This window comes from Puma concolor, chromosome E4, assembly GCF_028749965.1.
Source record: "Puma concolor isolate L17-30 chromosome E4, mPumCon1.1.hap2, whole genome shotgun sequence".
NCBI classification, from domain to species: Eukaryota; Metazoa; Chordata; class Mammalia; order Carnivora; family Felidae; genus Puma; species Puma concolor.
In genome coordinates, this window is record NC_141683.1 from 60272905 (window position 1) to 60294230 (window position 21326).

General features: G+C 40.2%; 1 protein-coding gene across 2 annotated transcripts in view; it reads right to left on the reverse strand.

The window, feature by feature from the left end:
- The window catches only part of POU2F1 (POU class 2 homeobox 1), a 182551-nt gene that overhangs the window by 95553 nt on the left and 65672 nt on the right, over positions 1–21326 (reverse strand). The gene's annotated exons all lie outside the window — the stretch shown is intronic.

Below are 21326 nucleotides of genomic sequence, written 5' to 3' on the forward strand. Positions count from 1 at the left end.
CTCAGGCCCCATCCCAGACCTACTGAATCAGAAACTTTGGGGATTAGAGGCCCACCAACTGGTGCTTTCACAAACCCTCCAGAAGATTCTGATGTATGCCAGAACTCGAGAACCACTGATTTACAGTGTCAAACCTGAGAAGAGACTGATGTATGAAATAGGAAATGGAATGTTTGGGGCACCTGGGTGGCTCATTCAGTTGAGCATCCGACTCTTGGTTTTGGCTCAGGTCATGATTTCACAGCTTTATGGGTTCAAGCCCCATATCAGGCTCTGCACTGACAGCGTGGAGCCTGCTTGGGATATTTTCTCTCTCTCTCTCTGCCCCTCCACCATTTGCGCTGTCTCCGACTCCCTAAAAATAAATAAATAAACTTAAAAAAAAAAAAAAAAAGAAAAGAAAACACAATGCTTTATCTCTCTCCTTGGAACTAAGTGAAGCTTAGTAATAAAACATAAAGGAGAACTCACTGGCCTCAACTGAGTACGTTGGCTAGTATCTCACTGCCTATATAAAAAAGATGCGGAGACTGGCAGTGGTTCATCATGCCTATCCTTCCTATACGTGTCAAGCCAAAGTAAAAATTACAAGGGTCTGTTCATGATTACTCAAGGAGAGGAGGGTCCTCGTACCTAAGACACTCAATTCACTACCATACATAGTCTATTACCAATCATGACTCATTTCTAATCACTGAGGTCTTCAGACACAGGTTAGCAAACTTTACCCTTTATTCCTTTATAATAAAAGAATAAGAGTTTTTCCAAGACATCAAATATGCAGGTAGGGAGAAGTCTGAAGTTTGAGTCATGAATTTTAACATTCCTCACTCCTTGTAAGAACTTTAAAAAAAAAAAAAAGCATACTCGGATGCAGTTCTTCCTTAGTATCTAACACATTCGATCATTCATGTACTACAAAACACACATTTCATTTTTCCTTTAACTTCAGGATACATTTATAATTCCTTCCCTATTTCCTTTAAGATAATGGGCAGCACTCCAAAGAAACAGCCATGGTAGTGACATTAAAGTGACCAGAGACTAACAGAGAGATATAATGGAGAAAAACCACTGGGTAAATCAAATATGAAATAGGCTGTTAGAATTGAAGAAATAAGAGCAAACGAATAGCCTTCTGAAGCTCATAATTAAAAATAAATACAGAATAAATTTAAGTAGAAGACTGATTCACAGGCTCTGCGTTCTCTTAGGGTCTGTCCTCAGTCCACTCTCACTATACACCAGTGATGGCCAAGTATTGTCTTTGTGCTACTAGTGGGTCGGAACCGATCCCAAAATGCTAATTATTATTTAAATTGTTTTTCATTTTATTTTAGAGAGGGAGAGGGAGTGGGCAGAGAGGGGATGGAGAGAGGGAGAGAGGGAGAGAGAATCTCAAGCTGTATTTCTATTTTTAATTTTTTGAGGAACCTCTATACTATTTTCCACAGTGGGTGCTAATTCCATTCACTTTGATGTGTCACTTCTGACTACACACTAATAGTCCAAGGGGGTGCCACTCCAACTCTCCCCATTTGGATAAGGGCAGTGCCATTTAGCAAATGACCTTGGCTCAAGGGAAAGAGCTGAATGATTAATCTCAACCCCCGAGCTATTGACTTATTCAGGACTAGACTGTAACCCAGAACATTCCTCAATTCTAGCCTGTGAAATCCAGGAGAGCTCTCCCGGACCTTTCCGGGACAGTTATTCTCACCTTTAGAGAACAGTAAGGAGCTACTCTCCATCTCTAGACTCAAACAAGGAAGCACACTTCCTGGCTGCTGCTAGCAGCTCTTTGGCAACCACCAGGGAAAGGACCTGAGGGCAAAGCAACACGGACAGCCCAGTCCTGTTGTCCCCGAAGCTTCAGGTCTCAGTCCTGTGAGCCGAGCCAACTCCTTTGTGCTTAAAACAGACTCAGTTTCTGTTATCTGAAGCTGAAAGCAACCTACCAATAACATATCTGTAAGTGATTAAGCGTTACTAATCTGGTGCTCATAAATTAAAATTAGCTATTGGAGTCTGCTAATAAATGTGGTTGCCACCTAATGTTAGACAACTCTGTAAAATTCCTAACGTACATGCACATAACATACAAGTTGGGATTTCCAAAATTTGGTCTTGTTATGTGTGCACGATCAATATTAAGTTATAGGTTTTTCAGTCTCAATTATTCTTTCCTATTTTGATCAATTTAGACATACACTTGCATATCTGCATTGACATTTCTAGGTTATGTTCCAAAAAATTAGCCTTCATGACAGAAGTCAGTAAAGTTCAGAGTTTCCGTATTTCACAGTAAAGTGCTTTGCATATAAACAGGAATGTTAGATGAGTTCTACGCATGATTCCACTTTTATCTATACCTAGAGGCATATATATATGCACATGGAAAAAGGACTATTCAGGTTTGTAACAAATGGTTAATATTCAGCATGCATATCTGTTTTTTGGTTTCAACTGATAGAGTTTTTGTAAAATTCTTTTTTATTATGAAACAATTTTTAGCTAAATTACTTTTTTAATGCATCTGACAATACTAGTTTTAAATATAAAGACTTGTTATGAGAAAGCTCTGTAATTAAGAGGGAACAGGCAAATACAAGGAAGACCTTCCAAAACAAAGTTCAGGTTGCCTAGAGATAATATCAAAAAATATAAAAATACAAATCATATAAAAATAATAATATAAAACTATAAAAAGGATTCTTTCTGACCATGTCTACACTTGGCCTGAATTTACTTACCTAAATGCAAAAAAGCTAATTGAAGGAACTTCCACAATGCTGTCCTACCTCTGAATCTCCTACAATAATCTACTTCCTTCAGTAGGGTAAATTCTTTGTCAACTCATGACTAAACTATACAAGAAGTAAACACAATCTTCTACTTGTACAGTTTGAGACAAAATAAAAATGTTAATAACTTTTTAATAGTATGGCAGCCCCTACAGACCCTTTCTGTACTATTTTTAGTAGAGAGCAGTAGCTCCACAACATACCTCTATTATAGGTTCTACTTCCTTCACAAAGTCACTCATTAGCAAATCACAACAAAAATTAACAGTGACCCTTCAGGGGTTCAAAGCGGCAGACAGAGAGGCCTTCCGGTCAACATGGTAGAAAGACCTTCTACAGTCCATCCGTCCTATAATCCTTCTACACATCACACTGGGTATGGTAACCCCAAGCAACTGATTCCACAGAATGCCATTAAAAAACACTTTATTACAATTTTGGCCTCTGAAGTAATGTTCATACTCCACAAAAATGATGACAGGAATTTCTAAAGCCTTAGATGAAACTCCTAAACCCGTTAACCTATCAGCAGATGATTCTATAACCCAGTTTAACTCAGTGCTTCCTCCAGACAATAAAGCCAAGATATGTTAGAATTGCCAATAACTTTTTTTTAAATTTATTTTTATTTTTTAATTTACATTCTAGTTAAGTTAGTTAGCATATAATGATTTCAGGGGTAGAATCCAGGGATTCACCTCCTGTGTATAACACCCAGTGCTCATCTACCAAGTGTCTTCCTTAATGCCCCTTGCCCATTTCGCCATCCCCCCCACCCAGAACCCCTCTAGCAATCCTCTGTTCTCTATATTTAAGAGTCTCTTATGTTTTGTACCCCCCCTGTTTTTATTTTTTGCTTCCCTTCCCCTATGTTCATCTGTTTTGTATCTTAAACTCTACACGTAAGTCAAGTCATATGTTATGTCTTTCTCTAATTTCACTTAGCATAATACCCTCTAGTTCCATCCACATTGTTGCCAATGGCAAGATTTCATCCTTTTTGACTGCCGAGTAATATTCCAGTGGTGTGTATGTGTGTGTGTGTGTGTGTGTGTTCCATTCATCTGTTGATGGACATGTGGGCTCTTTCCATACTTTTGAGTTGCTAATAACTTTCAAAATAGAAGGTCAAGATAAAAATTCCAACCAACGGGGAATGGTTAATGATTATTAGAAACAGGATCAATAAATAGGGGACATTTTTGTTAAATTTAGATCAAGATCCTGTCTTGGGGCACCTGGGTGGCTCGGTTGGTTGGGCATCTGACTTCGGCTCAGGTCATGATCTCACAGGCTGTAGGTTCGAGCCCCACATCGGGCTCTGTGCTGACAGCTCAGACCACGACCGACGCGGAAACCAAGAGTCAGACGCTTAACCGACTGAGCAACCCAGGCGCCCTGGACACACGGTTTTCTGACGTGAATTTGGAAACAAACAACAGAAAAACCCAAGTTGAGACAGTGTGACGGGCCGGATCTGAGCAGCTCCAGGCCAGCAGCACTTCTATAGGGCAGCCAGACTGCACTCTGCCCACTACAAAGGAAGAAACGCGAGCACCTCTAGTAATGTCACTCAAAGAATCCAGTACCTCACACTGTTTGGGAGACCAAATGAGGCTATTAAAATTCTCTATTCTGGGGCGCCTGGCTGGCTCTGTCAGTGGGGTATGTGACTACTGATCTTGGGGTTGTGAGTTCGAGCCCCATGCTGGGTATACAGGTGACTTAAAAAAAAAATTCTCTAGGCTTGAAAATACTGTTAAACAGATTTTATTTTCACTTTAGAAAACTTCCTCAACAATATACTGACGTGTGTAAGAGAGAATGTTATGCTTGATATGAAAGAGAGAAATACCTAACACCTCCTCCCACACTGAAAGTACACAACCTTAAAAAAACGTGCTGTATTATAGACCGGCCCCTACTTAGAAATCACCAACTATCCAGACATCTTTTTGTTTTTTGTTTTGTACGATCCAGACATTTTACCATACTGACTGAGCCCCTTCTTACAAACATACCACTTGTTTGTACTAAAATAATCTCAGTACTAAGAGAAGAATCTGGTAGATGAGGAGTACAGGCCATTAAAGTACAGGCAGTACAAGTGGCACAGTTAATCATAACAGAACACAGTATGCACGCTACCACTGAACCTTTTTCAGTGTCCTTACCTTTTAACAAGACTAGTTGGAGCACCCCTGTCCTGTATCATTAGATTTAGAATCAAATCTAACATAAAAGGCAAACTTCACCTCTCCTGGCTCTTGCAAATATCAAAGGATAAAAAGCATAGAGTTTTAGAGCAGAGAGAGATGCCAGCAATAATCAATCCAACCCCTTCACCGTACAAACAAGGAAATTACGTGCAAGATGGCCTGATTTATTTCAGAACGAACGGAGTGATGCCTCAGCTAAAATTCAGATCCGTTTTCTGATTCTTAGTCCATATGAGCGAGCGCTCTACACAATGGCCACCTCCCCTTCAGAAATGCTTACATTTTCCAACAATATTATAAAGGCACTTCTTAAACAGTGATCAATGTTATGTCAATCTTTTTAAGCATACTGACTACTGGTACCTATTCTCCAGAGATAGGTTCATAATAGATGTTCACATATTCATTCCTTCGTTCATTCAGGCACTCAAATAGTTTTAAGAGATTGGTATGTATAAGGAACTGTACTCTGCTCCATGGGGCCAGAAAGATGAATCAGACATGATTCTGATCTTGAAAAGCTTCAGTCTATGGACTGAAAGCTAGAATAGACATCAGAACTCTCCAATTTGAGTAATAACTGAAACAAAGTTTTTTTAACGTGTATTCATTTTTGAGACAGAGAGAGACAGAGCATGAATGGGGGAAGGTCAGAGAGAGAGGGAGACACAGAATCCGAAACAGGCTCCAGGCTCCGAGCCGTCAGCACAGAGCCCGACGCGGGGCTCGAACTCACAGACCGTGAGATCATGACCTGAGCCGAAGTCGGCCGCCCAACCGACTGAGCCACCCAGGCGCCCCTAAAAAAAAGTTTTTACTTAAATTGTGCCTGAGTGGCTCAGTCGGTTAAGTGTCTGACTCTTGATTTCAGCTCAGGTCATGATCTCACGGTTTGTGGGACAGAGCCCTGGGTGCTTGGGATTCTCTCTCTCCTTTTCTCTGCCCCTCCCCAGCTTGCGCTGTCTCTAAAAATAAATTAAAAAAAAAAACTTAAAAAAAGAAGTTTTACTTTTTGACAAAAGGGTACAAATATATGCATAATTCAACACACAGGAGAAAATGTTTTCATGTGATTTTAAGGATTTCTTACATAGAAAAATCATAAATAACTAGATTTTATGAAATAAGGTCTATTCTAAAGAAAACAGACTAATGCTTAAATTCTATGGCATATCTTCAGCTTTCAGATACTGCCTTTAAAGTTTCTTCCATATCTAACACGCTATGATCTTTGGCCATTCTCTCGTCTCCCTACGTAAAAAACTAGATTTCTAATTCAACTAATTTTAGCAAATATTTTAATGTTTTTATATTACAGTGAGGTCACTAAAAACTGTCCAAATGAGACAGACCACAAGCCAGCAAATAAATCAAACATCTCCAACCAAATGATACTGAGTTCACTGGCTGAATACAGAATAGGGCAAAAATTAGGGTAGCTTACAAGCCTTGAGTCAGAAAAGGATACGAATTTAAGTTGTGACAATCTGGTGTGATTTTTATACCATTATAAAATCAAAATTAATTTCTACAAGATGTAAGGTCATTTTAAACCATCACAAGAATATCCTCTCTCAGCACTTAAAATACCACAAACGCCAAGCTCACATGGGCCTTACAGCCTTTGCGATTTCTGTTCCTTCAGCCTAGGACACCTCTGCTCAGGTAGCTTCTTACTATTACAGGTTCTGATGGTCATCTCTCAAAGAGGCCTTCCCTGACCATTCAACCTAAAACACACACACACACCCATTACTATCATGTCACCCTATTTTAGTCTACATTCTTTTGATAATTTTATTTTATTTTATTATTTTTTTTTTAATTTTTTTTTTCAACGTTTATTTATTTTTGGGACAGAGAGAGACAGAGCATGAACGGGCGAGGGGCAGAGAGAGAGGGAGACACAGAATTGGAAACAGGCTCCAGGCTCTGAGCCATCAGCCCAGAGCCTGACGCGGGGCTCGAACTCACGGACCGCAAGATCGTGACCTGGCTGAAGTCGGACGCTTAACTGACTGCACCACCCAGGCGCCCCTCTTTTGATAATTTTAAAACTTGTTTACTTGCTTCAGTAGAAGGCAAGCTTCTTGAGCACAGGCACCTTATGAATCTTGTTCACAACCTTAGTGCAGGAGAGAACCTGACAGCTGCTCAAAAGTATTTGTTAAGCAAATGAATAGCACCCAGAAAGTCTAATAAATAGTAGATCAGGGATATCAACTTAAGTCCATAAAACTCGCTAATGAAACCATTTCAAAACCACAAAAAATATGTGCTGAGAGAATTCATCTATTAATTTTGGCCCTCTTAACAAAATCCTACTCTAAGTATACTCCTGATAGTGTATCTGAATTTCAACAGAAAAAATTCTGTCTGGCAAATACTTCTTTATTAAAAAAGACTTTTAATGTTTATTTGAGAGACAGAGCATGAGTGGGAGTGAGGCAGACAGAGAGGGAGACACAGAATCTGAAGCAGGCACCAGGCTCTCAGCTGTCAACACAGAGCCCGACGTGGGGCTCAAACTCATGAACCGTGAGATCATGACCTGAGCTGAAGTCGGACGCTTAACTTACTGAGCCACCCAGGCGCCCCTAGGAAATACTTCTTTTTTCAAGTCAGGAGAAACAGCAGTTTCTGGTTTGTGATATTCTTGGCCATTTAAAGAGTATCAAGTTTATTTTATTTATTACATTTATAATGTTTTCCCTAGATTGTCAGACATGGGTTCTCAGAGACAATAAATTTAGAACTGTCTTCTAATTAATGGATGTGAAATCTGAGAACATTTGAGTAAATCAAGACTGACATTTAGGATCTTGGTGAACAGGGGATAAAGTTAGTTAATACGCAAATTAAAATTTGCTCAGCAGCCAATAAACAGAGACAAATCTTTCAAGAAACTTAGCCATTCCAGATCACATCCCAGAGACTGACTGTGCCTCCTGATTTTATAAAATAAGACTACTTGTGTTGGGAGTCCTGTTGAAATTCTAGCTTCTCTTTGGAAAATTCTGAAATAAGCAGTCGATTCCTCTATTTGCCATGGTTGAACAAGAAAGCACACTATTTCAGGAAAACTGATGAACCAATTATGTTAATTAAGCATTTACTGTGTATCAAGTTCTTAAAGCAGGTGTGTAGAGTTTACTTAGATTTTCCCACATTCCCAACTTCTTGGTCTTTCCATCTGAGTTCAATTTCCTTCTTTAAGTACATCCTAAAAAGTTCCTTTAGTATGATGGGAGTAAATTCAGTTTTTGATTTGTCCACTTCATCTTTATTCTTGAATAAAAGTTTAGCTGGGTAAAAATTTTAAGGTTGGTAGTTATTTTCTCTCCGCATTTTATACTTTCATTGTCTTCAGGGTTCCACTCCTGCGATTGAGTACTGTGAAATTTGGGCCTTTTATGAGCAATTATCTATTCTTCCTGTCCCTATTAAAGATCTTCTCTTTGTATTCAATTTTTGGCAGTTACACTATAATATATCTAAGGATAGAATTTTTATCTATCCTGCTTGGGGTTTCATTGTGCTTCCTAAAGCTGAGAAATCATGCCTTTCATCAATTCTAGAAAATTCTCAGCCAGTATGTAGTATTTGAATTGATAATAGCTGCGAACTACTTCTATTCTGAGTTCCAAAATTAGATTCATTTTAAACCTTCTCATCCTATCCTCCAGATCTCTTACCTTCCATTCCAGTCTTTCATCTGTAACCACTAGTACTGCATCTGCCCTGATCCTTATCTCCAAAGTCACAGTGGAGCCCCCCCCAAAAATGATCTGCTAATTCTTATCTTCTTGTAGCCAAAGCAGAAATCACTAAAGCAATGTCAGTGCTCATGCGTTTCCTTGGATTGCTGAACATTCAGAATGTTTGCTGAAATCAGGGCAGGGAGGGATGCCTGGGTGGCTCGGTTGGGTTGAGTGGGTTCAGCGTCAGACTTCTGCTCAGGTCCTGACCTCACAGTTCCTGGGTTCAAGCCCCACGTCCAGCTTTGTTCTGACAGCGCAGAGTCTGCTTCGGATTCTCTATCTCTGTCTCTCTCTTACAAAAATAAATAAACATTAAAAAAAAAAAAAAGAAATCAGGGCAGGGAGATGGTCAACTGCAGTGACAAGGTGGGGTAAAAGAAGAGCAATGACAGAGTGTACAATCAGAACATTTATGGCACAAAAACAGACACTCAGATCAATGGAACAGAATAGAGAACCCAGAAATGGATGCACAAACATATGGCCAACTAATCTTTGACAAAGCAGGAAAGAGTATCCAGTGGAATAAAGACAGTCTCTTCAGTAAGTGGTGCTGGGAAAACTGGACAGCAACATGCAGAAAAATGAACCTGGACCACTTTCTTACATTACCCATAAAAATAAACTCAAAATGGACGAAAGACCTAAATAAACGTAAGACAGGAAGCCATCAAAATCCTCGAGGAGAAAGCAGGCAAAAACCTCTTTGACCTTGACCGCAGCAACCTCATACTCAACACATCTCCAGAGGCAAGGGAAACAAAAGCAAAAATGAACTATTGGGACCTCATCAAAATAAAAAGCTTCTGCATAGCGAGAAGGAAACAATCAGCAAAACTAAAAGGCAACCGACAGAATGGGAGAAGATATTTACCAATGACATATCAAATAAAGGGTTAGGATCCAAAATCTATAAAGGACTTATCAAACTCAACACCCAAAAAACAAATAATCCAGTGAAGAAATGGGCAAAAGACAAGAATAGACACTTCTCCAAAGACATCCATATGGCCAACCGACACATGAAAAAATGCTCAACATCATTCATCATCAGGGAAACGCAAATCAAAACCACAATGAGATACCACCTCACCTCTGTCAGAATGGCTAACATTAACAACTCATGCAACAACAGATGTTGGCAAGGATGCGAAGAAAGAGGGTCTCTTTTGCACTGCTGGTGGGAATGCAAACTGGTGTGGCCACTCTGGAAAACAATATGGAGGTCCCTCAAAAAATTAAAAATAGAACTACCCTAAGCCCCAGCAGTTGCACTACTGGGTATTTATCCAAGGGATACAGGTATGCTGTTTCAAAGGGGTACGTGCACCCCAATGTTTATAGCAGCACTATCAACAACAGCCAAAGTATGAAAAGAGCCCAAATGTCCATCGATGGATGAATGGATAAAGATGATGTGTGTGTATATATATAAACACACACACACACACACACACACACACACACACACACACACACACACAATGGAGTATTACTCGGCAATCAAAAAGAATGAAATCTTGTCATTTGCAACTATGTGGATAGAACTGGAGGGTATTGTGCTAAGTGAAGTTAGCCACTCAGAAAAAGACAAAAATCATATGACTTCACTCATACCAGGACCTTAAGATACAAAACAGATGAACAAAAGGGAGGGAAGCAAAAATAATATAAGAACAGGAGGGGGACAAAACAGAAGGGACTTAAATATGGAGAACAAACAGAGGGTTGTTGGGGGGGGTTGCAGGAGGGGGGATGGGCTAAATGTGTCAGGGGCATTAAGGAATCTACTCCTGAAATCACTGTTGCACTATATGCTAAGTTGGATGTAAATTTAAAAAAAAAAAAATCAGAACATTTAATGAAAAATGGAATGAATCTGAGTATATCACTTCCAGGTAACATTTCTCTGTATTTCATTCAATGGGTATGAGGAGGTCAAGTTACAGACTTCTATGATCTGGCCGCAATCTTTTCCAACCTTACCTTACACTATTCCTTTACCTCGCCCTAATCTCTGATTAAATGGAATGACTCATTCACGATTTTCTGTGGCTGCCCTCTATCCTTTCCTCTGCTCCTCCAACTCCTGTAGTCAGAAACCCCTGTAAATAGTTAGATTCTACTCCTCTCTCAAGATCTAGCTCCACTACCAGGTCTTCAACAGAGCCTGTCCTGAGCAATCTCCTTCAGGAGAGTGTCTGTGCCTTATTCGACTCTGCGGCTTCCTGAAAATCTACCAACAGTGCCCTGTCTGACGAAGAAACTTAACAGAAACTGAGAAATTAACACTTGATAGGGATACTAGAGAAGGAATTAAGTTCTTATGAGGAGGCTGGGCTTGAACTCTGATATCCCCTCTAATTGTAAGGTTTTGTGATTCCATAAAACCTCTAGTAAAAGTCTTAAGATATACCGTTTGTTTTTTAATCTGGTAAACACTTATTAAACACTCTTCACATACCAGATACTGTGCTAGGTAGGCTTAATGTGATCCCATTTAATCCTAACAAAACTCTGTGAAGCAGTTACTCTTTTTTTCTTTTACAGGTGAGGAAATCTATGCATACTGTCCTAATACAAATGCTATTCAAGTGCCAGAGTCAAGGCACAAACTTGATCTTTCGACTTCAAGCCTACTGCTCTTATACTAACATCACAGCTGACAACTGATTTAGAGTATTATTTAATTTCTACATGACAAATAAGAAAAAAAACATTGAAAGTATCATAGACAAGCATGAACCCTGTATAGATAGCAAATAACCCCAAGTTATTCTTTTACATTGCGGCGGAAATTTTTTTCACTAAAGCAAAGCAATTCATCTACTCAGCAGGTTCAATTCAACATTTACTGTGAAAGGCATTGCTAGCATTCTAAAAGAAAAAATCCAAGAAAACTATTAAAGCAGAGAGTCTACCATTGTAAGTATTAGAGCTCATGGTAGCATGGAGGAACATTTTATGGTTTAACACTAAAGATTAAACATCAAGTTATTCCCCATGTTTTGGTTAAAAAATCCCTTTTAAGAGAGAAATGTAACCGTATATTGACATAAAATCTTTTCCACAAGGCAGTGTTCTAGAGCAGGGTTTTTCCTCCAAATCAGAATATGGAGGTGAGAAGTATATATTAAAACGCATCTATCTCAGTTCCACCAAATGGCACCCATTAAGCCAGGGGGGCAGGAGATGCAGTGCAGTCTACCAGAAAGCAAAACCAGCAGATGCCAGAGTGCTGGGCTTCTACCTCTCACTGTACTAAGTACCTCTGTGATTTTAAGTAATTGACCAATCTGTGGCATACTCTCTGGAACTTTCAGACTAGAAACACGCAAATGGTTAGGGCGCCTGAGTGGCTCAGTCGGTTAAGCGTCCGACTTCGGCTCAAGTCACAATCTCACGGTTCGCGAGTTCGAGCCCCGCGTCGGGCTCTGGGCTGACAGCTCGGAGCCTGGAGCCTGCTTCCGATTCTGTGTCTCCCTCTCTCTCCCCCTCCCCCACTCACACTCTGTCAATCTCTGCCTGTCAAAAATGAATAAATGTTAAACAAAAAATTAAAAAAAAAAAAGAAATATGCAAATGGTTGCAATTAACAACAACAAATTTTTAGAAGTCAGTATTATAATTTGGACATTGGCTTTAAGACCTACACTATGCAGAGCAAACAGAAAATTGAATCATTAAGGAAATGAAAAGGAAAAGAGGGGCGCCTGGGGGCTCAGTTGATCAAGCGTCCAACTCTTGGTTTCAGCTCAGGTCAGGATCTCGCGGGTTCGCGAGTTTGAGTCCTGCTTGGGATTCTCTCCCTCTCTCTCTGCCTCTCCTCCACTCTCCCTCTCAAAATAAATAAGCTTAAAAAAATTTTTTTAAGGGAAATAAATTATTTTCTGTTTATGTCACTGAAACCATTTCTTTCCCTTTTTGTTTCCTCAACAAGATAGAGGGTAAATTGTTTTGGCCAAAGTCCCTACGAATGGTGAAAAATAAATATTAAAGAATCTGGTTTTAACTTAGTATTTCTCAGCCTGCTCTATTTCCACCAATCTACACAGGCAAAATATATGAAGCCAGTTAAATCCAAAAGTCAGTATTTACTATTAGCTTACTACCAGCATGGACGCTGAGGAATGCCTCATGGAAAACACAGACTTCTTCTAACTTTCATCCTTACAAGCTACAGGAGCTGGTGAATTCTCGTCTTCTATCACATGTTGATAACCTGGGGATTTGAACAGCATTCTTGTACCCAACTTTTCAAACACAACAGAAAGATGCAGGCCCTGAAAATCATGTCCCTACACAACAAACAGACAGGCTAGTCCCATATTACCAGGTGAGAGAGCAACTATTTTGGACTCTCCGTTGACTTTCATATTTTCACAATACTGCTGCCACTTCTCACAAACAGTCACCAATACCCACAATTCTGATCTTTCTAACCTGCTCATGTATCTATCCACCATCCCATGTGTAGCATCAGTATCTCTGGCATCTAGCTCAGACATGAGCAAATGTTTTCTGTGAATAAATACATCAGAGGTGGTAAATATCTTAGGCTTTGTGGGCCCATAATCTTTATTCACATACTCTTTTACCTGTGTTTTTTTTGTTTTTTTTTTTTTTTTTATACAACCCTTTTAAAATGTAAAAACCATTCTCCTAGTTCACGGGCCTGACAAAAACAGGCCACAGTTTGTACTTAGCCAACTATCCCTGACTTAGTGGATGCCCAATAAATATATTTTTTAAAGATTATTTATTTTTGAGAGAGAGAGAGAGAGCACGTGTGTGAATGTGAGTGGGGGAGGGGCATACAGAGAGCAAGAGAGAGAACCCCAAGCAGGCTCCACACTGTCAGCACAGAGCCCGATGCAGGGCTTGATCTCGTGAACTGTGAGATCATGACCTGAGCTAAAATCAAGAGTCGAGGGCTTAACCAACTGAGCCACCCAGGCTCCCCCAATAAGTATTTTTTGATGAAATTAAAGTTGAGTATAATTTAGTTCCTTCTCTCAAAAAAGTTCACAATGCAGTAGAAAAGGGAACATGTCAGCAGACAGTATCTGCTATGAATGAGGTATGCATAAAATAATAACGGGTTAATGCTCACTAAGTGTTAACATGTGCCAGGTACTACTGTACATGTTTGACCTATTAACTAATTTGCTCTCACAAGAACAAGCCTATGAGGTAAGTTCTATTATTACTCCCATTTGATAAGAGAAAACTGAATGATAGAGAGATATTTAGCCAATTGCCCAAGGAGACCTAATCAGCAAAGAGCAGGGCTGTTTTGAACGTGGACAGTCTGCCTCTGGAGCCAGCCCTGCATTTAGCCTCTCCACGAGGACGCTAAAGGGGCAGAGAGGAGATGCAACATCTAGATCAGAGAACAAAGGTAGACCAGGCTTCCAAGCAGAAGCAAGTGAAACAGAATATTGGGTAGACAAGTACAGAAAAAGCAGAACATTTGTGACTACACTCCAACTTAATATAAAGGGCAAAAAAAAAAAAAAAAGAAAAGAAAAAGTCGAACACAGGAAGGGAAAGAGATGTGACAGGCACAACACGTCCAGTGGCAAACACAAGAGATGTCAGAATGAAGGGTGAGGAGGGGGCAGGAGGTAAGGGTAGAGAGGTGGGCAAGGACAGTATCATCAACTTCCCCAAATTTAACTTTCAGCTCAACTTAACGTTTAAATTTTGTCCTTAAAGCAAAACTAATATAATAAAACAAACCAACCTTTATATATATATAGTTTACTTGGTATCTGCATGAATACAGGTTCCAGGGGCTAAGTCTGAAAACTGAACCAACACATGAATCCAAGGCAAGAGTGGAGGCCAGAACTAAGGTAGCAGCCAAGAGAACAGGGAAGAAACAGGTATGAAGAATATTACGAAGGAAGGTTTGGTACTTGCTCTAAGTGCTCGGGTAAGTGAAGGAGATGAGCAGAGTGACCGCCAGCCTCAAGCTGGAGCCCTGACGAGGCGGTGGAAAGAGGAAAACGAGCATGAGAAGGAAACATGGAGAGGGAAGGGGAAAAGAAGGACTTTGGATACGTCTAAGTTGATGTGCCTATGGTAGAGTTTTAGCAAACAGGTGAATTTACAGAGCAAAGGTCCCTATCTTCTTCTTCCTGATCAAACGATTTTCCTCAACACACTGCCTCCCTCCCCAATGATTGCACACACCAGGCAATCCCCCATTTCACTTACAAACTGTCATCTCTATCTCTCATTCTAACCATATTGCAATTCTGTTAAACCTCCAGAGTGACTTCAGGAGCCATCCCTACAGATGAATGTCAAGGATCCCTATGTCTTCATAGGACTTTCTTTATTCAACCACTAAAGTGAACCTTCCTTATTCACTGTTTTTAACCAATCACCTTGCCTGGTGTACAAAAAAAGCACGTCCCGGGGACGTGCAACAAAAAAAGACCTAGGAAAAAAGAGATAGTTGCTAACAGTTTTACCGCAATCTCTAATCTAAGCAAATGTTGATTACATTTTTTCCCCTGCTAGGATGGGGAAGGATGACGTAGAGTATGAAGGTTTTAGCAAGGATACAGTCATTTTAGTCTCCAGATCGCATGGTAAAAGACAATGTTGCACTCAACAAAGGAAACAATCAATAAAACTAAAAGACAGCCTAATGAATGGGAAAAGATATTTGCAAACGTGATAAAGGATTAGTATCCAAAATATATAAAGAACATATCAACTCAACACCAAAAAAACAATAATTCAATTAGAAAATGGGCAGAAGATATGAACAGACATTTGAAGACGTCCAGATGGCCAACAGACACATGAAAAGATGCTTAACATCACTCATCATCAGGGAAATGCAAACCAAAACCACAATGAGATATCATTGCACACCTGTCAGAATGGCTAAAATCCAAAAACACAAGAAACAACAAGTGTTGACAAGGATGTGGAGAAAAAGAAACCCTCGGGCACTGTGGGAATGCAAACTGATGCATCCATCGTGGAAAACAGTATGGAGGTTCCTCAAAAAGTTAAAAATAGAATTATCATCTGATCCAATAATTCCACTATTGGGTATTTAACCAAAGAATATGAAAACACTAATTAGAAAAGATACATGCACCCCCATGTTTACTGCAGCATTATATACAATAGCCAGATTACAGAAGCAACCCAAGTGCCCATCCATAGATGAACAGATAAAGATGTGGTGTGTATACACACACACACACACACACACACACACACACACACACACACACACACACTGGAATATTACTCAGCCATAAAAAAGAATGAGATCTTGCCATTTGCAACAACATGGATGGATCTATGGATCTAGTGGGTATAATGCTAAATGAGACAAGGCAGTCAGAGAAAGACAAATACCATGATTTTGTTTATATATGGAATAAGAAATGAACAAAGAAAAAAAAGACCAACAAAAAGACAGACTGCTAAATATAGAGAACAAACTGATGGTTACCAGAGGGGAGGTGGTGAGGGGTGGGTGAAATAGACGAAGGGGATTAGGAGTACACTCACTGTGATGAGCACTTAGTAATCTATAGAATTGTTGAATCACTAGATTGAAAACCCGAAACTAATATAACACTGTATGTTAACTACATTGCAATTAAAAAACAAATAACTATGCAGAGCACGTAGCCAGCCGTCCAGCACTCTAGAAATTTCAGTAAAATTAGTTACTAGCTGTTAAAAAACAAAAAGACAAACAAAAAAACCCTGAAATCAAAGAAGACAGAGCTGGAGACACAAATTTGAGAGTTAAGTTGTAGATGGTATTTGCAGCCAAGAACATACCGAGGGAATGAGAGTAAAAAGAGAAAAGGTTTGATTGTGGGTCCTGGGCACTCTAACATTTAGAGGTCACAATGATTAAGGAAGATCCGGCAGTGGAAACAATTTAAAGCTACAAACTGGCGTTCTTGAGCCTGGTTTATAGGAGTTCTATCTAAAGACATGTACTGATAGGGGCGCCTGGGTGGCGCAGTCGGTTAAGCGTCCGACTTCAGCTAGGTCACGATCTCGCGGTCCGTGAGTTCGAGCCCCGCGTCGGGCTCTGGGCTGATGGCTCAGAGCCTGGAGCCTGTTTCCGATTCTGTGTCTCCCTCTCTCTCTGCCCCTCCGCCGTTCATGCTCTGTCTCTCTCTGTCCCAAAAATAAATAAACGTTGAAAAAAAAAGAAATTTAAAGACATGTACTGATAAATGGGATTCTGAACCTGTCAGGCTGGAGACTAAATCTTGGACTTTGGCATATTAGCTTGGATAACAAAAAACATCTTGTGAGGCTTCTTCCAGAGAGCCCCCACCACTCTGGCCAATCTGTTTCCATTTGAATTTCTGCACTTAACTCATTAATTTTTATATCAACTCTGGACATAACTGTTATTACACTCCTTTTATAGATGAAAAACCAGTACACTCCTTTTATAGATGAAAAAATTGGGGTGGGAGTGCTCAGAAAAGCAAGGGAATTTGCTTGATGTGACATGGGGAATTAATAGAAAAGCTGGGATTAGATCCCTTATCTAAATTTCTTATTTTCTTCCATTGGGAATAAAGTGATCTACTGGAGGAAAAAAAAAAAAAAAAAAAAAGAGAATGTTGACAGCAAGGTGGCCAGTTTAAGGAGGTGTGTGTATGTATCACAGGGAGTCAGATTAACCTGATCTAAATCTGTACTCACATTTGTTTTATGGAGGGAAAAGTGGAGATAAAATTATAAATGTAGGCTTCTTTTTTTTTTTTTTTTTTCAACGTTTATTTATTTTTGGGACAGAGAGAGACAGAGCATGAACGGGGGAGGGGCAGAGAGAGAGGGAGACACAGAATCGGAAACAGGCTCCAGGCTCTGAGCCATCAGCCCAGAACCTGACGCGGGGCTCGAACTCACGGACCGCGAGATCGTGACCTGGCTGAAGTCCGACGCTTAACCGACTGCGCCACCCAGGCGCCCCATAAATGTAGGCTTCTATTGCCAGGTGGCCTTTATTACACCCTGACCTAGAACACTGTCAGCACTATGTCATTTTGGGCAGGTCTCTGCTGTGTGGACCATCTTGTGCCCTGTAGGCTGTTTAGCTGCACCCCAGGCCTCTAATTATTAAATGCCAGTGGCGGGTCCTTCTCCTCCAACTCAGGGCAATAAAAAATGTCTCCAGGGCCAAATGTGTTCTGAGGGGCAAGGGGCGAAAGTGTCCACATTTGAGAACATTGATCCAGACCCGTACAAACTGATTTAACATCCTCTTTTCCGTGCTTGGAATGCTCTTCCACATTCAGCAGGCCAATCTTTTACCAAACAACCCTTACCACCCCCTTCTAATAAATCTCAAGCACCGAGGCGCCTGGGTGGCTCAGTAGGTTAAGAGACAGACAGACTTTTGATTTCAGCTCAGGTCATGACCTCACGTGAGATCGAACCCTGTGCTGAGCTCTGCGCTGTCAGCCTGGACTCTGACTGGGACTCTCTCTCAAAGTAAACAAATAAACATTAAAAAATAAAATAAATCTCACGCACCATAATCATATCTCAGGATTCTAAAAAGGTGAATATTTACATGCTCCTGGAAGGCCTTCTCCACTGGATCTGATCTTCGGTTTGCCAGCAAATTTGTTTAAGAACATGCTGATTAATGGTGGAGGTGCTTTACATTTTTCATTTGTCTAATATCTAGTTCTCCAAATCTTTAAGAAGTTCTAGTGTTCTTCAAATTAATAGCTACCATTTAGTAAGCAATAACTGTTCTCAACACTTTGTATACATTAACCTCAAAAAAGCCCAATTTATAGATGAGGTAGCCAAGATTAGATCCCTGACATGTTTTTATCTAAATGTGTTGTTATTTTCTTCCATTGGGAATAAAGTGATCTATTGAACAACAACAACAACAACAACAACAACAACAACAACAACAAAGATCATGTTGACAGCAGGGTGGTCAGTTTAAGGAGGTGTGTGCATGCATCACGGCGAGTTAGATTCACCTGAGCTAACCCACATTGGTAGTAATCCCAAGACTCAAATGCAGGTGTAGTCTGGCCCTAGAACCCCATTCTCAAATCCTACTCTACCCTGTGTCCCAAATGTTGATTAAAAAAAACACACTGCCATGTATTCCACCTAAGTCAAGATTTTAGGACCTGTGATCATAGGTTTGTGTTTTATTTCTTGTTCTTTTATTTTCCCATAACAGCAGAAGAAAAATTAGTGACATAGTTTGCACAGACCAGTGGTATCCTGTCTGACAAAGGCAACAAAGAACATTTTGTGAGTCCGGCACAAGGCCTAGAACACTGTTGTTCCTCAATAAAAAATTGCTTGAATGAATGCCTAAAACATCCTCAAGTTTTTTTAATAATCCAGACTGAAGCCCTGCAACTGTTTTGTTTTTCTGGTCCTCTTCTGACCTTCCTTCTTTGCTGAAGCAATGTGCCCAAATCAATCGATCAACTGATATCTATATACATACACAGATTATTCTGGTATAAGAGTAAAAAAATATTTTCTGTTTCCAATAAACTTTCCTTTGAAATCCAGAACTAGTCTTTTGGTCACAGTACATCAATCTGCTATTTTCAATAATAATAAAAAGTAATTTTTAATTACTTTTTCAAATGTTTATTCATTGAAAGAGAGAGAGAGAGAGATGGGGAAGGGGCAGAGAGAGAGACCGGGGTGGGGGGCAGGGGGGCAGAGAGAGAGGGAGACACTGTATCCAAAGAAGGCTCCAGGCTCCAAACTGTCAGCATAGAGCCTGACGCGGGGCTCAAACTCACGAACCTCGAGATCATGACCTAAGCTGAAGCCAGACGCTTAATCCACTGAGCCACCCAGGCGTCCTAAACAGTAACTTTTAAATTCTCTTCCCTAGCAATAGCTTGAAAACCGTAATCCTGCAAGGGTAAACTAGAATATTTTCCCCAAACACATTATTTTAAACTCACACACTATAGCTCTTTTGCCACTTAGACAATCGCAGTCTCAGGCATTTTGCTACTGAGAGAGTACTCCCAAATACTTTATGTACATTTTAAGTAAGACCAGTGTACAAATGGACCTCTGGAGAACTGTATAGCTTACATTTCTTCATCTAAACTGGACCCAAATGAAAACTAAACACTCCACCCTCCTCCTACGGGGATGCAATCTTAAAGCATTTAAGGCACTTAGCTTGGTGGGATGCGGGTGAAGGGACACTATTTATATGAATGCCTTTGATAATATGATTTGCATTAGTGTTACCTGGCACTTTAAAAGCACTTAATAGACATGAGTCCCAAGAGTTCCTACTTTATTACTATAAAACTTAGCATAGTAGCAAGTACATATGGACACTGAATAAATGCTTTCAGCATGAGGAAGCTGCTAATTCAGCACAATTAATTTCAGGGAAGGGGTGAGAAGAAAGATCATCCTTTTTATGCTTAGCTGGGACTGAAAAATAAAGGTTAAGAGCGGAAAGAACGTGCAAAGGAAACCATTTGAATGAAAAGGGAAGAAAGCCAAACATTCACAAAAGCCTAATTTAAAATAATTTCAAAAAGCAAAATTGGTTTGTAACAGACTTTGATCCTCACTTTTAAAAAAAACAAAGGGTCAGGGGTGCCTGGGTGGCTTAGTGGGTTAAGCCGTTTGACTCTTGATTTCAGCTCTGGTCACAATCCCACGGTTTTGTGAGTTTGAGCCCTGTGATGGGCTCTGCGCTGACAGTGTGGAGCCTGCTTGAGATTCTCCCTCTTTCTCTGTCCCCCACCCACTCCCTACTCACACTCTCTTTCTAATAAATAAATAAGCTTAAAAAAATTCTTTTAAAGAGTCATATAAAAACCTAATGTCAAAGGCAGGCTGCCTAAGATGGTCCATTTTGGCATGAAGCAATTAGTTTGACTTAAAAGCAATCCAAACCTAGCAGACCCAGGGAAAGCTCTTTATGCCCCTCAACTGTCTGCTTTACCAGGAAGTGAGCTAGTAAACAAAGATTCCTCTTTGCAATTTATGTAGTAAGGCAGCAAAAAATGTTTTTAGAAAATGTTTATTTATTTTTGTGAGAGAAGAGCACGAGCGGGGAAGAGGGCAGAGACAGAGGGAGACAGAGAATCCCAAGCAGGCTCCACGCTATCAGTGCACAACCCGACATAGGGTTTGAACCCAGGAACCATGAGATCACGACCTGACCCGAAACCAAGAGTCATTCGCTCAACTGACTGAGCCACCCAGGCACCCCAACACCTTTGTTTTCTAAACATCTCCTCGACTTCCTGTTACTGAGCTTTCCCCCTTTTGTACCCTCAGGCCCCTACCCCTCTTCCTTAGCTCATATAAGCATGATGTTGCCTCACTGTCTTTGGAATTTCATGTGTATGTGGATTCTTCGTATGTATGCTATTAAATTTGATTTTCTCCTGTTAATTTGTCTCATGTCAACTTGATTCTTAGTCCAGCTACAAGGACCTTGAAGGGCAGAAGAAATTCTGCCTCCCCAACAATACCTTTAAATGATTTGGGCAGATACT